Consider the following 15,932-nt stretch of genomic DNA (forward strand, 5'->3'; position numbering starts at 1 on the left):
GAACAGCGGAGTCGGCTCAGACATTGTGGGAGGCGTATAAGAGGGTCATCAGAGGGGAGGTGTTATCACTGGTCTCAGGGAAACGGAAGAAAGGAAGAGCAGAGGTGGCTAAAATTGAGGCGGAATTAGCGACCCTGGAGGTGGAGGAGTCGAAGGACCCCACCCCTGATAGAACGCACCATTTGCGGTTACTCCAGGATGAATATAAAACACTGGCAAGAGATAGAGCTAAAGTGCAACACGCAGATACCCAGTGTAGGGTGTACGAACATGGCGACAAAGCAGGGAAACTCATCGCATGACTAGAAAAAGGGGAGCGGGTGTCGAGATTGGTGCCAGAATTAAATACAGGAGAGTCAGACAAAGTGACAGATCCACAAGTGATAGTCGAGGAATTTGCGGATTATTATCGATCGGTATATAAGTCTGTGAGCAACTGCACAGAGGATGAAAACGTGGCAATGATACACGACATCCAGTTGCCTGCATTATCAGAAGAGGACAGGAAATACCTAGACTCCCCCTTTACAAACGACGAAGTGGCACAGGCCATTAGGGGGGTTCATTCCGGGAAGGTCTCAAGCCCGAACGGTATCCCCATTGAACTGTACAAACTTAACGCGAACAAAGTGGCACCGTTTCTCCGTGCAATGTTTGTAGAGAGCAGGGTAGAGGGCCAACTCCCCTACGATCAACGGGTGGCGAACATCGTGGCCATCCATAAGGTCAGTAAGCCTAAGACGCAATACTCTTCCTATCGGCCGATCTCTTTACTAAATGCGGAACCCAAGGTGTTGGCAAAGTTGCTGGCGACCAGGCTTGTTAAGGTTATTTCGAATCTGATACACCCAGATTAGCCAGGCTTTATGCTGCGCCGAAATACGGCCCTCAAACTACGACGGTTGCATGGGATCCTAGGAGGGGCATCAAAGATACATGAACCAGCGGCACTGTTTTCTCTGGATGCGACAATGGCATTTGACAGAGTAGAATGGCCCTAATTATTCGCTGTGTTGGGAAAGTTTGGTATCGGCCAGGAATTTATAGGATGGGTCCGTCTTTTGTATACGAGTCCCCTAGCCAGAGAAGTGGTGAATAACCACAGATCAGCTGACTTTGCTCTGCACAGAGGCACGAGACAGGGGTGCCCACTATCCCCACTGCTATCCGCACTGGCCCTTGAGCCATTGGCGGCTTGGGTCCGATGGGACCGGTCGGTTAAAGGGTTGCGTTGGACCCCAGAGTGGGAGGATAAGATATCGCTATATGCTGATGATATTTTGTTATACCTCACTACCCCGAGGGTGTCCTTGATCAATTTTTTAGACATTCTGGCAATATTTGGGAGATACTCTGGATTCGCTATTAATTGAACTAAGTCAGTGCTCTTCGTCATCAGCGGAGACCCCCCCTGTGGTCCCGGAGTCCTGCCCATTACAGATTGAAGCAGTAGGATTTTGCTACTTGGGCATATATATCATCATGGACCCGAAATTGAGATATGATAATAACTTGGGGCCCCCACTGGCCAGATTCCATAGAGACATGGAGAGATGGAAACGGTTGCCGCTCTCCCTAATAGGTAGAGCAGTATTATTCAGAATGATGGCCCTTCTTCACTTCTTATATGCGCTACAGAACTCGATGGACCCCGTACCCCCCTTGTATTTTAAAGACATAGAGTCCCTCCAAAGACAGCTTCTTTGGGAGGGCAGGCCGCGTATTGCCTTCTCCAAGCTTACACTTCCATGGTATGATGGAGGAATTGGTCTATCGGACGTACGGAAGTACTATTGGGCTTCTCAGCTCGCGGTGATTAACCATGCAGTGTACGGGCCCCCTCTGGACCCTGGATTTGCGATGGACCGCGGTCAGATACCGGGGGGAGATATCACGAGAGCCCTGTATGCTAGAAATGGTTGGTTTCCCCTTACTGGACCTCCGGCACGCGCGGTACAAGTGTGGCATGCTGCCACTCGGCACCTCCAGTGGGAAGGGAAATTAACCCTGGCTACCCCATTGTCGAATTCAGAGAGGCTGGGTAACCTGTGGAAATCAAAGGGCTTTGACAACTGCGACCTCATTGGAATCTCGCAGATCAGGGATGTCTGGGGGAAGGATGGTATCCTTACATTTGACCCCCTACGGGAAAAATATCATCTACAGGAGAGTGAGCGGTTTCAATACATTCAGGTCCGCCATGCCATATTAGCAAATATCCCCAGAGGAACAGTGCTTCCGGAGGCCTCCCCTTTAGAGGGCCGGATACTGGATGGTCATCTTCCAGAGAAAACTATTTCATTAATATATAAAAAAGTAATAAATCATATGGAGGATCCACTAGCGACTCTTAGAGAGCAGTAGGATGCAGACGGACTAGTGTTAGATGATGAGGACTGGAAGGAAGCAGTTTCCTCCCCAAAGGTAGTAGCAGTGCCCATGAGACTTAGGTTGGTCCAGTTAAAGATCGTACACTGCTCCTACACCACGGGTCCAGACTAGTACGGATGGGTTTGGCAAGTAGTGAGGAATGTCAGCGAGGGTGTAGGGAGGTCGGCACGTTCATGCACATTTTATGGAACTGCCCTGTAATACAAGACTACTGGGGTCAAGTTAAGGAGAATATCCGAGAGGTTGTGGGAGTAGAGTTGGCACTGGAAACCCGTAGATGTGTCCTAAATGTTTGGGAGCCCACAGACTTGACTATTTCTGGGAAATTGTGGGTGACGCTGGCATGCATGATCGCTAAACGTAACATCGCACAGTTATGGGGTGCTAGTCAGGCACCCCAAATTGGAAAATGGATTGAAGATCTAGATTAGTGCATGTTCAGGGAATGGTCTTTATATATTGCCAGGGGTTGCCACGGGAATTGGGGGAAGGTGTGGGGGGCGTGGAACGAATACAGATGGGATATATGCACACCACCTGTGGCAAGGGAGGAGGTACTGGCATTGGAGCCTCAGTGATCCCTAAAATGATATCAGATTACTGATTCTGATGCATCACCATGTATATCTGATTAATGTGAAAGTCATGACAGTCGCATGATGCCTTTCTTTGTTTTATCTTTTTTGTGGAACTTGTTAATAGAAAGAAGGGGCGGACAAAGGTGGCAGCGTCGTTCTTTGGCCAAAAACAGAGTACCTTATGGAGGCTTACACGCATCTTAATGACCCCACATGCTATAAAAGATCCAACATGCAACAAATCAGGTCAATTAAAAATGTGCTTAAGGAAGATCTGACCAAATGGAAATGTTAATATCTCATTTCCAAAGACAAATATCAATTTTTTCACAATGAATTTCCTATCTTCCCTGCAATCTATTTTATTCCAAAGATTCACAAAGGAATGTCCCCAGTACCTGGTAGACTGATTATATCAGTGTAAACTGGCCTGTTTGAGAAGATTTCTCAATATGTGGATTACTTTCTCCATGACTTTGTAGTGAAGTTACTACCTTACATCAAAGATACCATCTGCTTCCTAAAGAAGCTGTATGATATACCCTGGTCAGATGAATACATACTCATGGCTATGGACATAACCTCCCTTTATACTATCATCAACCACAGTAATGGTTTAAGGGTGGTGGAGCATTTTCTGTAAATGTAAATTAGATCGAACAAAGTGTATAATAACAACAAAATGATCTTGAATATGATTAGCTGGAGTTTGAACAATAACTTTTCTTGTTTGGAAATGAGGTGTTCCAGCAGTTAAGGGGTGTTGCCATGGGATCCTGCTTCTCCCCTAGCTATGCTTGTTTACACATAGGCTGGTGGGAGGAGCAGGTACTCATGGCAACTCACTATACAGATTGGGAAAGACATGTAGTAAGCGGGCTATGTTACATCGACGATGTGTTTATAATTTGGAAGGGAACAAAGGAGAATGTAGTAGCCTTTGTAGACCGCATAAATGCAAACAAACTAAATCTGGAATTTTCTGCACATATAAATGAGCGTGCAGTTGATTTTTTGGATGTACATAAATATGCTGCAGATAACAAACTAGAATCCAGACTGCATTGCAAAAGCACTGCAGGCAACTCCACATTACAAGGATCCAGCTTCCACCCTAGACATTTGATCAATAGTATCCCCTATGGGGAGTTTTTGAGACTGCGGAAGATCTGCAGCTCAGGTAAAGATCTAGCCATATGACAAAAAGAAACCAAAGACATATTTTTGGAGCGAGGATATGATATTAAAACAATTGAACGGGCAATGACAAAAGCTAATGAAAAGACTAGGGAATCTTTAGAATGCACACAAATACTGAATTAAACCATGACATTAATGCAATGAGGCAAGGTAAAGAGACTAATGTTAGACTGATTAGACCTGCAGCCGACAAGAAAGAAATATTAGATTGATTATTAACAATCAATGGCCCATAATTTTAACTGATGTCACCTTGGGTCAATTCTTGTCCGACAAACCTACCCTCACTTTTCAGCGAGCTCCCTCTATGAGAAATGCATTGGTCATAAGTAGCCCTGAATTGGTGTGAAGACCAATTGGCTTTCGCCTAAAAACATTTTGTATAACTAACAGCTCAAAAACCGGAGGAATTAAAGTGTATCTATAACTGTAGAAATGAATTTGCTTTGTATGCCCTTCAGTGCACCTGTGGGCTGCACTATTTGGGTAGCACTAAGCATGAGGAGTTTGCAGTACCTTAGGGCTATTGTCAATTCTGACCCCACATGCCCGGTGGCATGCCATTTTAAATTGGAGCACAACAAAAATCTTAATTGTTTGAAATATTATGTGGTTGGTGCAGTGCCGGCCCTGAGGATAGGGGGTAACAGGGAGAAAGTGCTACACCAGTTGCAGTCTAGGTTAATTTTAGAACTAGATTCAAATAGACCAAATGGTCCCAAGACAAGTGAGGATTTGCACAATGTTCTATAAGCCTAATGTGCATATATACATATATATATATATGTTTACGTGAAATTTGGATGTCAAAAAAGCACGCAAATAGATGAGGTTACTAGGGCAGGATCTCATGATTATTCTGTCAATTCTGGTACCGAGGATATGAATAGCATCATCAATTTAGCGGGCATAGACCTCTCAGCGGCGGAGCAACAGTTTTTGTCATTAGGCTTGTCCTATTGCCCAGAATCCAACTTTAGCTATACTCAAACCCAAGCTGATATATACAGATTCATAAGAAAATTTAAATTAAAAAAGTTCCATCAGCAACGCGGTGCCCAGGCAGACAATGCGGAAATGATGACAGTCCAGAATCCAGCTCTGCAGGGACTAGATGGAACAGATTATAATCTCTTGTATGAAATGAAGGGGTTAGAAAGATCAGAGGGCAATATAAGGGAACTTACCAACCCATCACAAGATATATCGGATACTCAGCCATCACAAATATTGGGGACTAATGTCAAACCTATCATGCCTTTTAAACAAAAATTTGGTTTTATTGCCTCGCAAGGATTATATGGAAGAGGCTTACAGAATTTGAATTTGAATTTACAGCCAGTTGAATAACATCGAATGCTACAGGAAGGTTGCATACACAAAGTTTAAAGATACCCAGGAAGCCTTGTTTGCGCAACTGTTGACTTGCAAAAGTTTAGGGTTGTTAAATATGAACGAATTCAAATATTTGAAGAAAGAACACCCTATGGTCCTGGTCATATATTTTATACCAAATATACATAAAATTCCAAACAAGCCTCTGGGAAGCCCAATTATAGCAGCATGTGATGGCCTGCTGGAAAACTTATCAAGATACATAGACTTTTTTCTGCAGGACTTTGTTAAAAGTCTTAAATCATTTGTGCAAGATACAAGCGAGTTTCTAAGCAAAATACAGCACATAAAATGGAAGCCTACCTACTTGATGATGGCACTCAATGTTTCTAGTCTGTATACATGCATTAAGAACCAAGATGGTATGAGAGCCGTTGAGTACTTCTTGTTAAATAGGCCAATAACCTTTGTTCAACACTCCAGGATGATTCTCAAAATGCTATTATTCTGCTTAGAAAATATTTTTTTCTTATTTGATGGAAAAATGTATCAGCAGATTCAGGGTGTTGCTATGGGGGCCAGATTCTCCCCCAGTTATGCCTGTTTGTTTATTGGTTGGTGGGAGGAGCTGGTTCTCAGGCAGCAACATGAAAAAGCATACAATAGGAGTGTAGTAACTTCGCTGCGCTACATTGATGATTTGTTTATAATTTAGGATGGTGATTTTGACAGTGCTTCTGATTTCGTTAAAAAATTGAATGACAATACAGTCAATTTGCAATTCACAGCAGAAATAAGTGGGACTATGGTTACCTTCTTGGATGTTAAAGTTGAATTGAAGAGAGATGAATTGACTACTACTCTATATCGAAAACCTACGGCAGGTAATACTTTATTGCACGCCTCAAGTGCTCATCCGTCCCATTTAATTAGGAGTATTCCATATGGAGAAATGCTCCGTATCAGACGGATTTGTAGTAGAGATGATAATTGTAATGAAAAGCAAAAGGAATGCAAGGATAGGTTTCTGAATAGAGGATATAGTTCTGAAGTGATTGTGACAGCTATTAACAAATCTAAATCATTGTGTAGAGAGGATCTGCTGAAGTATAAGGACAGACAGAGCAAGAAAGAGGGACCCGATGAACCTGTAAGGCTGATTCTCAACTTTTCCAGGCAAGTGAAACAGATTAGGGGAATAGTGAGAAAGAATTTGCCTATCATAAAAAGTGACCCAGTAATTGGAGGTATTTTGCCCATCAACCCAGCAGTTTATTTTTGAAAAACAAATAGTATGGGGAATTCACTTGTAAGGAGCAGCATAGAAGCAAGACCAAAAAGCTTCTAGCTGAAAGCTAGAAAGGGGTTCTTCAAATGCTCTGTCTGTAAAGCGTGTCAATATGGAATAAATACTACCTGTTATAAAACGGCATTTGATCCTGGAGTTGGCAAGATCAATTTGCACTTGACGTGCAAATCGGACTATGCGGTATATGTGCTCACCTGTAGTTGTAATCTGAAATATATAGGCAGCACTAAATTGCCATTACACAAGAGGATTTTAAAGCACATCCGTGCCATTTGCAACAATGATGAAAGTTATCCGGTTGCAAGGCACTTTAAGTTCAGTCATAACAGTGATCCTAAACATATCAAATATTATGTGATAGATGCCATATTGCCTCATAAAAGGGGTGGGGATAGGGAGTCCAGATTGAGGAGTCTAGAAACAACGTACATTCTGAGATTCGACTCCAAACACCCCAATGGGTTGAATAATACTGAAGACCTATACACCTTCTTATGAATAATGCTGACTGACTATATCTAATAAATATGCATTGCACATTTATATATATATATATATATATATATATATATATATATATATATATATGATTAGATGGATTTTACTTGCGGTTTAGCCTGATGGTGTGAATTTGACATACAATGAAATTAGAAACGTTTTCCACTTTTTCACCTTCTATGATTCTTTTAACTTGAGAAATTTATTTTAGGAAAATACTATTTATTTATTTATTATATTAAGGATTGATTTTAGAGATCATTGGATGGAAAGTATACATATTGTTAAATACAAATGATTTTCTGATGGATCAACCCATGGTGAATAATGAGTATTCCATGTCCTAATGCCTTTTTCATGCACTTTAAAAGAGTCTGGGATTCTTAAGCACATTAGTCACTTTATTAGGAATAGTTAAATTGAGACTTAGGTTTGATTTGATTATTTTATTTTCACAAGCACATACATTCACACATAGTATTTATATATATTTCACTAACAAAACCTTTTGTCTTTTGACATAGTTGAGAATGAATGGTTATTTTATGCATTTATGCTGTTATATTTTTGTATGAGGTATTTATTCCATGTAATTTGAGGAATTATACTAAGCATTTAATTTGTTATAAATTACCATCAAGGCATGTAAGCGGAAAGTATTTCATCTATGTCTATTGGAGGTTGCACTGAACTTGCACTTTAAAAGCGATGTAAAAAATCAATGAGATGTCATGTGATCAAAGGAGGGATCTCCCGAAACGCGTCATGGCGGCATTGGCAAGAATAAAATAATGCACTTACGAAATTGGGTCCACGCTTGTCTGTTGATTTTGGAATTGGAAGTAGAAGGCGAGTCGGAGTGATATATATATATATATATATGAACAATAAGGCTCCGGTAATGAAAGAAGCCGTCTTGCAGGGCGGTCCACGATCAGGGCACCGGAAGCCCTGTACACTATTACACCACAGCACTCCCTCACTTAGGAAGAATTACCACGGACAACTCGCATGGATTGCAGATAATTTAATTGTATGTAGACTGCACAGCAACGCTTTTCGACTTAACGTCTTCATCACGCTAAAGAAGCTTCACAGTTAGCACACTCAAATACATTTCAGTGGGTAAACATAAACAAAGGACTTAAACCACAGTGATAGAAAAAACAGTGATGTACGGTGGTTCCGCCATTTTAGCCTAGTCAAAGTTGTCACTGACTTCAAATACAAGAAAATACCAGTCCATACTGTGTCTCCAAGTGTCCGCTTATACTATATACAACAATATGCATATATCAGATTTTAAACATGATTCTAGTTAGAGAGAAACAGTGCATCTCGCCCAAGTGGGCAAGCACATAATTCATCATAGTAACGATCTCATAATAAGCATCACCAAGAGAAACGGAGGGTCTCGCCCCAGGGGGCATTAATTAGCAACGGTATTTCTCGATGTGAGTACACAGAATATTTTGTATAGGCAATGTCCAAACCACCTTCACCAAAAAGTGTGCCACAACCTAAAAATAAAACAGAAATACTATAGTCAACTAATAATATCAAAATACACACAGGAATTAAAATGTAAACGGCAGCAGATAAAAACAACCTAGAATCTATGTACATTATGTAATTGCACAGATATTACAGTAAATTCTTTATATACACAAAGGAAAAATAATCAATGTAGGTGGATAGCTAGCTCCTCACTGGAATTCAATCCAGGTGGCATCATAGTTTCTAAATCTATGATATATTTGGACTCTAGTTTCCGCAAAGCAAGTTTGCGATTGCCCCCCCGAATGTTATTAGGGACATCATTAATGACCACCATCCTCAGCAGTTTTTCATTCTGAAAATGTTGTTCATAGAAATGTCTGGCAACTGGATACTGCCTGTTATTGTGCCGGATTGCCCTAATATGTTCAAGGACACGTTTATTGGCACAATGGATTGTGCTGTCAATGTATGCCTTATCGCATGGACATAGTAAAGCATACACGCAATACATAGTATTGCAATTCAATTTCTTTTTGATGGTCATCTCTTTTTTAGTGCCTGCAATGGATAAAATTCTACAGTCCACACTGTTACTGCAAGCTTTACATTTCCTACATCTAGTATATCCACCTTGCATTGGTTTGTTAGTTTTCCCCTTGGCAGTGATTAAACTAGGACTCAATTCATCTCTGAGTGAGTTACATTTTTTAAATGTAATCTGGGGTTTGATGTTTAGATGTTTCTCAAGGTTCGTATCAGTGAGTAAGACATGCCAATATTTCTGAAGTACCTTACGTAGTTGAGTCGCCTGCCCTGAGAATTTGGTTATAAATCGCCAAACTTTATTCAAACAGACGCGTTTCCCTTCGTCAGTGTCATAAAGAAAACATTTCGCGGCTCCATATTTAAAGTGCAAGGGTTGTCGGGAATGACATAAACAACGGACTTTGCCTCAAAATATCATACGGGCGCCATCTTAGAGAGTGTTAATCTCCTATAGTTTACATACTGTGAGAACATTTCAAAGGGATTTTGTTACCACATATAACAAACAATGCCCAAAACATTGATATCGCCGTGGATCGGCAATTGCAGCATATTAAGGCTGCCAGTAGTCCATTTTTTTGTAAACGTATTAACCCGATCTTACCAGTATAGCAATGGGATAACGAGACTGTCATTTACACAAACATACTATTCATAAATTGTGTACATATTTTACAAGATAATCTAGGGTATTTTAAAATCATTTTACATGTCTTACACCCCATCATTCTTATATCTCAAGTTTTTATATATCTTTGGAGCAGTATATATATATATATATATATATATCTATATATATATATATATATATATATAGATATATATATATATATATATATATATGTTTATGTGAAATTTGGATGTCAATATGTACAGGAGTAGTGCCATTATAATCATGTAACATTTTGATATGTGTTACACGTATATACATTTACACAGTATACAATATGCATTATGCAAATATGTCTCTAAAAGTGGCTAGATATCTCCCTTTTTTAGTACAATATTACACTAAGTACTTTTTTTGCACTATGCACTTTGCACAGTTAGCACTTGAGTAAATTGTTTTTAGATAATGGGCAACAATGGAAATAAAAAATAGGAACCAATACCATTTATTTGTAACGTGGTTTTGTTAATAAATAATTTTGAGCATTGGAGCCCATAATATGTTTCTCATTTCTTATTTTTCATTAGGACGATTGGTAGCATTATTGCATAAAATATGGTATATTAGGATGCAGATCAAGCATTCATTGGGCAAATCTATTTTTTTCATAGTGATATTTTGTATTCGACAAACAGCTGTATTATTTATGTAATCAGATATCTGCTTGTATATAAACAGTGATCAAATTGTGTTTCAAATGAGATGTGACTAAAATGAGAATAATGAGATATATTCCTATATTTATGATTCTTTATAAATATTTGTTCTAGACATTAATATCAATATCTCTTAAATAATTTAAAACAATTGTATGGATATACGCACATATGGTTTCGATGATTTCTGCACTGTGATGCTAAGTCAATGCATTTACGTTTTAATAACATTGAATTTTCAAACTATATTGTTTTTAGAAGTATAAGACATTAATCATGCCAGGAAGCCCATAAATGTAATGTGAAATTAGTCTTTCTTCTAAACAGCAAAGCATTTGTCGTTTGTCAGTACCCATTCTTGTGCTGTTTGTCAATTACAGGGAATGTATTTATAAATTGCTGAAAATGCCACAGTTCGTTGCATGTGATCAAGGCCATCTGTTTTGGCCGAAATGCATCATGAACGCATCAGTGAGCAACAGCAATACATATTTGCACCTCAGCATTTGGAATCTGTGCCCGCGTCTTTAAAGTTTTGGTATTTGGGATTGTTTTAGAAGCACTTCCATGGGCAATAATTGTGCCCTAAGCCTGTATGTCCACAACTTTGAGAGCGAGTATGTCTACTATGAGGAAAATCCATACCAGAACCAGATGAGGCTGTGGAGAAGGTACATTGATGACATCCTGGTCATCTGGCAAGGTGCAAAAGAGGAAGGAATAGTCTTTTCAAATTGGTTCAACAACCTAAACCCCTTCCTAAAGTTCACAATGAACATGAGCAATAAATAAATGCCTTTGTTGGATTGCGGATTTACCCTGAGAATGATATCCTCAAGACTAAGGTATATTACAAACTAACAGATATAAATAGCCTCCTAAGATTCGAGAGCTATCATCCACGTTCACTGTGAGAAGGACTACCCGTAGGACAGTTCCTGAGACTTTGATGCAATTGTACCAAAAATATGAAATTCAAAGAGCGTGCACAAATACTGAGTGCAAAATTGAGAGAAAGGAACTACTCAGAGTGGACAATTGCACGAGCCCAAAAAGAGAGCTATGAATCACAGAGAGGCCCTACTGGAAACATATGTAAAACCAATAGATTCCAAGCTAACCTGTGTGACACCATTTACCCCACATCTAACTCAGTAAAACAGCTGATCATGAAGCATTGGAGTATCCTCAATTCAGGTAACCTAACAATCACATCGCCTGTATTTCCATTCAAACAAAGTCGGAATATATGAGATTAGGTAGTCCAGTCACATCTAAAAAGACAACCAGCAGAAACTCAACAGAGACTTTGGAATCGTCCCCCACTTACCGGCCACCAACCATGTGGTGTATGAGCGGTATGCCAGTTCACAAAGAAATGCACTTCAGCGGACCTCGGACTCCGCACACCATGGAAATTAAAAGACATCACAAACTGTAACACTAAAAATGTGATATATGCACTGAAGTACCCATGTTGATTACTATACATAGGCAAGACATTGCGTAAAATTAAGGAATGGACAACAGAGCATAGAAGCACAATTAGGTGCAAAAAAGACAACATAAAACTGACAGATATTACACCGACTTACAACACACAGAAAATGATATAGAATGGTACATAACAAAGAAAAACTGATGTAACCAAGGCACTTCTAATATTTGAATAAAGCTGGGTATTCCACTTACGTACCGACAGATATTGATTGAATGATGCCATCCCATGGGGATCTTTGCACAGATGAGGGTACTGTTGACATTGTAAAATAGTTAAATCAATTCCTACCCCCACTTTATAATATTCTTCAGGAAGGTGGCAGATGTTTTTATGTATTACAGATGAGGTTGTATATATCACAACGAAGAAACATGCATATCCTGATGATAATGCCCAAAATATACCTACACCAATAAACGTGATGTTCTCCAAATGAAACATATTTACATCGAAGGGGGATGGTAGAATATAAGAAGGCCAAAATAAATGCCCACAAAACCATACATATTTTTGGCACCCTCACACTGGACTAGATATCCCTGGATGCAGCAGGGAGGTCCCAGCAATAGACGTGCAACCTTGTGCTCCCACAATGACGTCACAGACAATGTGCCAGCGCAAAGCACAGCGCATGCCTGACAGGTGACAGATCAGGGTTGTCGTTAACAAATGCTAATAGGCAAGGGGGAGACACACGCTCACTAATGGAGGGCTGAGAGTGGCTTGCACCAAGATGAGCTGCAAAAAAAACAGCACTGCCAACCCAAGTCATAGGTGGGAATGGGAGAGGTCCGGTATTGAAATAGGAGGCCCACGGCCGTAGCGTGCAGTGAGGCCCACCTTGCTCCGCCCCACAGTTTGGCTCAGGCTTCTTTTCTTTCTGACATGAACAACAGGTGCGGATGATTAACCAAATAAACACATCCTTGTGCAGGCGGCTCATAAGGAAGCAATTCCTGACAGGTATTCTCCTCCAGTCGACTGTTCGAAGGGGCATGGTAGGATACATGTGGGTTTTCATCCTTGACGAAATAAGCTAAAGAAAAGTCATTATAGAAAAATTAAACAGGTGTAAGAGGCTTTTTGTCTTCACTGCAGAAGAGTGGTTAGTGGTTAGCGAATGATTTGATCTAACTGTTTCATGCCTTATCGTTAATAAGTCCACATGTGATCCTACTACTACAGGGTGAGTACAGGAGAGACCCACCGCAAACAGACCATGCAGCAAGCAGTGCATAAAAACTAGGTAAAAACAACTGTTTGTGTTTTCACCTGTGTGTGTGTGTGTGTGTGTGCCACTTATGCATGTCTTGTGAATGAAAATATAGGGCCTCATTAGGATGCCGGGCGGGCTTTGGCCTCCCGCCATCCCATCGGTAAACTGGACTGCCCGCCATAAGGGCGGGGTCCCGTGGTGGGCATTAGGATGTGCCCCCCACAGTGGAGGGCAAATCCTGTATTTTTAGTATTGTGGCGGGCGGAGCTTTCTGCTCCGCCCGCCACAATACAAAAATTGCTTTGCATCATTTACATAAACAAAGCGGCAGGCACCGCGCGGTGCCTGCCGCTGTGTTTATGCAAATTTGGGGGGGTACCACAGGTACCCCCCCCCCGTGTGCATGCCCCTACCCACCTTCACTCTGGGGGCCCGCAGGGGCCCCCCAGAGTGAAGACTGCCTGCCTTTCCTTGGCGGCATTGCCGCCACGGAAAGGCTTGCCAAAATGCCTTTCATAATATGGCTGTTCGTGTCTGATAGACACGGCCACCATATTATTCATGTTCCGCCGCGGCCGCAAGGTGACCGGGGCAGAAAAGTGGCGGGCGGTGTCTTGCTCCGCTGCGGTCCCCCCACCATTGTAATATGGCGGGGGGAATTCAGGGAAGGATGTCGGGCGGATTGCCACCGCCAGCCTGGCGGAGGCAATCCGCCTGACATCCTAATGACCCCCATAGTTTTAAATCACCTGACCCCATTTGGCTTACTGTCACTCAGTGCTAAGTTATAGTCTTCCTCTGGGTTAACCATTGATATACTCCCCAGAGCATAGAGAAATGAAGTGGATTATCTTCCACTTTCATTGTTTATTAGCATGCAAATGATGTGTTTCCTCTATTGTCCTTCACTCTTTGTATCCTTAGGTTATTCATAAAATGAAAAAAACATATGCAAGAGGTAGGTGCTCTCTACCTTGGATATCACCTGAATAAAAGGACACTTTTTTGGTCTATCCTAAGGTGTTTTTAACCAGTCAGCATGATCATAGTTTTATCCAGAAAAGAAAAGTAATATCTAAGAACTTCCTTGGGTAAACCCCAGCATGAGGTCGAGCCCACCCTGGAAGTACCTCCTTACCAGGATAGGACGAGGTGGTAAATGATAAAGCATGTCACAATTCTTGGAATTGCCATAAAACTGGGAGTAGATCAATACATCTCTATCTCATGTTTTGCTAAATAGGGTAACGAGTTAAACACTGGGGTGTCACACTAATTGTGGGATCTGATCAGTTACTAAGGGCTGGTGTGGACCCACTAATGCCCTGTATCTCTCCCCTTATGTGATATAATATCCTACCTGTTACCATCCATGTGCATGCTTATAAACACACTCAGACAATCCTACATTAAAAAATTGTTATCAAAACAAGTACTTGCTTTTCATGCAAAAATGTCTCTGATTAAACAGATACCAGTAGTCAAGCTTTCACCATCCCCAAACTACTAGTACTGCCAGGTTTTAAGTAGAGCAAAGTGCCAACACTGTGTACGTCATCTGGGCTATGTTTACACAGCTGAACAGTACCCTTCAAGGGAAAGACAGGAACTGTTATGGAAACATACAGAGCATTGTGATGGTTCTCTCTGGTGTCAGAACAGTCCTTGGATTTATTTATAAAAGCTGTTCACATATCTTAAAATATATGAGTCTCTGGTAGTTTACTATAGTGCGACATTGCAGATTATAGCTTGCTCTAGTATAGCATAGTACATTAATTTAAAATTAGGCAGATGTTTGCCTTCTTTGACATGTCCACTTCAAGACCCTATCCTGGCATTAGCACAACACTTTAATTATATCCTTCGATCCATGGAGGAGATTACGGGACACAGCTGACCCTGTATATTATTGCATTCCTCAGAGTGAAGGACAACAAGGGTAGACCCCTTGTTATAATGAGGTCCATTGTTTGGGTCAGGTCTCCAGGCAGGTTGTGGCTACAACCCTGCTATCCCAACATCCGCCATACCTTGTGGTTAACAAGCTGCCATCAGCTATAACTCATCCGTACACTCTTCTCCTGGGCAATCCCATAGCAGTGGCCATGTCGGAAGATGAGTTCCACGCTGATCAACCTTCGAACTTTAGTTCTACAATAGTTTCACCTGATCAACAAGAAACGCTAAAGCTGTAAACCAAGTAATGTATATGTCAGTGAGCTGGCTGGGAACTGAAGGGATGGGGAGGTGACCTCTAGACCCACACTGGTCTCTATGCTTCCCAACATGATGGATGGCAAATGTGCCTGGCCAAGAGTGGGGAAGGCGCCATGGCAACAGGTGCTTACCATCTACCATCAGGCAGACTATAAGTCTGGATGCCCTCATAATACCGTTTTTGGTCTGCACATTGCCTGAAGAACGCATATGCTTACTTCCTTTCTTGATGTTCTAATGAACCTCATTTGTATTCTAAGTATTCATTTGTAAAATGGTCCGCACCCGTTTATGTCTTACTTGCGGCACATA

Source organism: Lissotriton vulgaris, chromosome 7, assembly GCF_964263255.1.
Source record: "Lissotriton vulgaris chromosome 7, aLisVul1.2, whole genome shotgun sequence".
Classification (NCBI taxonomy): domain Eukaryota; kingdom Metazoa; phylum Chordata; class Amphibia; order Caudata; family Salamandridae; genus Lissotriton; species Lissotriton vulgaris.